The sequence below is a fragment of the Carassius auratus genome, unplaced genomic scaffold (assembly GCF_003368295.1).
Source record: "Carassius auratus strain Wakin unplaced genomic scaffold, ASM336829v1 scaf_tig00001731, whole genome shotgun sequence".
Taxonomy (NCBI): Eukaryota; Metazoa; Chordata; class Actinopteri; order Cypriniformes; family Cyprinidae; genus Carassius; species Carassius auratus.
Genome location: NW_020523387.1, coordinates 8,742 through 11,581, shown reverse-complemented (window position 1 = coordinate 11,581; position 2,840 = coordinate 8,742).

Here is a 2,840-nt window from a genome sequence, read left to right as displayed (position 1 = left end):
GTAATGGAGAGCGTTTCTATATGTGTGGGAGTGATGTGCATATGAGCTGTGAAATTTACAGCAAGGATGTGGGAGAGAGGCTAGGTCATTTATTATAAATGCATTATCCACATATAATACACGCATGATGAGACTGAGTGTGTGTTTACAATGTTTTGCAATTTAAAGACCTCCGTGTGTGTCCTTCAACCCTTCATGACTCTTTAGAGGCCAGCCTGCCATTGGTTGTGACACATTCCCATTGATGTGTAACGACGAGCTTGTACACTAGGGAGGAAGGGGGAGGGAAAAACGATCTGACAAGTCTTGAAAACACATTTAATTGGCTGCAGAGATGCTAGAGTTGACTGTCATCACACAAAACGAGCTGTTCGTGCCTTTGTATGTGTGTGTTTGTGCGTGGGTGTGTGCATGTGATGCTGTGTTGGGGCATTCGGGTTGCACCAATGGGAATTTGTGTTTGTATGGAGACTCCAATTAGGAGGAGAGAACGAGACACCCTACGACGAGAGAAACTACGGCTCATCAAACATCACCCACTCGCATATATTTGCGCACACAAATATCCACACTCACCAAAAGAGAAGGCCTTAGCCCGGTTCAAATCCACAAAGATGAAACAAGTGCCGTTGTTGTTTTTGACTGATTATGCTTTTAGCATATAGTGGAAGACAGCATTACCTTAAGCCAGAAATCAGGTCAATTAAAGGCAGAGGGTTTGTTGAAACTTAGAAGAACTCTAGAAAATGTTTCAGATTCATGTATTTGAACATACAGTGGGGATAAAAAAAATCTGAATTCCAAATATAATTTATTAAATGTACATTTTAAGTGTTAAGGACGTTTTAGAGGAAAGAAGTTTATCAATATAAAAATACTATAAATATATAATACAAATATAATAATAATAATAATAGTAATAAATAATCAACGTTACAGACGGACAAACCAAATACTAAGCCAAATTCTATTTAAAATGTCAATAAGATTTTGTATTATTATTAAAGTAAAATGGGAATAAACCTACAGTATATACTACTGAGCCAACTTCTGTTTATAATGTAAACAAAGATTGTGTATCAGTATTATCATTATGGTCACATTTTATTTTACGGACCAATTCTCGCTATTAACAAACCATTAACTATGATTTTGCTTCAATAAACTCCCAATTTGCTGCTTATTAGTAGTTAGTAAGGTAGTTGTTAAGTTTAGGTTTGGAGTAGCATTAGGAATGTAGAATATGGTCATGCGGAATAAGTGACTTATAAGTACTAATAAAAAACCTATATGTCAATAATAGACATGCTAATAAGCAACTAGGTGAGATAGTGAGAATTGGCCACTAAAATAGTGTTACCATTATTATTATTATTAAAGTAAAATGGGAATAACCCTATATACTACTCAGCCAAATTCGGTTTAAAATGTAAACAGTATTTTGAATTATTATTATTATTATTATTATTATTATTATTATTATTATTATTATTATTATTATTATTGTAAAAATACTACTACTTTTACTAATATTAATAATCAAAGCAAATGGGGGACAAACCAAATACTAAGCCAAATACAGTCAAAAATTAACAATATTTTGTATTGTTGTTTTTTATTATTATTATACAGAATATAAATTCATAATAATAATAATAATAATAATAATAATAATAATAATAATAATAACACCAGTAAATATAACAATACTTAAATCAAAAGGGATAGTACAAACTACAGGTGCTGGTCATATAATTAGAATATATAGTTGTCAGTTATAATCATCAAAGTTAAAAGAAATAAACATTTGAAAAATATCAGTCTGTGTGTAATGAATTAATATAATATACAAGTTTCACTTTTTGAATGGAATTGGTGAAATATATCAACTTTTTGATGATATTCTGAACAGCACCTGTGAATACTAAGCCAAACAGTATTTTGTATTCTTATTATTATTATATAGAATTTTGTTTTACATTTTTAAATAGTATTTGGCTTAGTAGTATACTATACTAATATACTAAATATTATATATTGTGAAATTCATGTTTATTTTGAAGTTCATCTTTTCACTCAGATTATTATGTTGCTGACAATATAAAACATAATGAAAATGCAGCACAAATGGATTTTCACTTATGGTCTCAGACTTATGGACCCCACTTAACTGCATAAATCTGCATAATTAGTTTAATTCAACACTTCATTCATTTTCAAGTATCTTGTTTTTGTCTTGTCATGAGTCTGTGCTTGTGCGTGAGTTGCTGAAAGCATCAGAATCTTGTTTGTGAGCCCATCGAAATGGATGTGCCTATGCCTCAGATCAATAAAACAGCAAATTATGGTGGCAAACAGACCCGGGCAGCCTGCCTCAAATGGGGTGGGATCCATTTATTTTGCCCCCAAGAATGAAGCTCTATGTTGGGGGAGGCTTGAGTTTCTGCTAGGGGTTTTCTGCAGCCTCCATGCTTCAGGGAAATAGAATGAGATCGATAAGGTGCAGTAGAAGTATATCTCCAGACCTTTCCCCCTGCCTCTTTCCACTTTTACATTTCATTCAATGTGTTTTGCCCTTACAGTAGTTTCCCTCTTTTCAAAGTTAAGGGAAGCGGACAGGGATTCTACTCGTCTGTGATAGTCAACAATTGCAGGCACACTTTGCCAGGCAAGGGTTTGATAAATAAGTAAAAAGACAAACAGTACGTGTGCTTTACAAGGTTGCAGCTGATGCTTAGAGATTCTTGGTACTTACCTAGATTTTTTTTATTTTTTTTTTTTTTTTTTTTTTACAAAATGGAAAAGTTTGGAATTGTATCAGTTTTAGTTCTTTAGTGGGT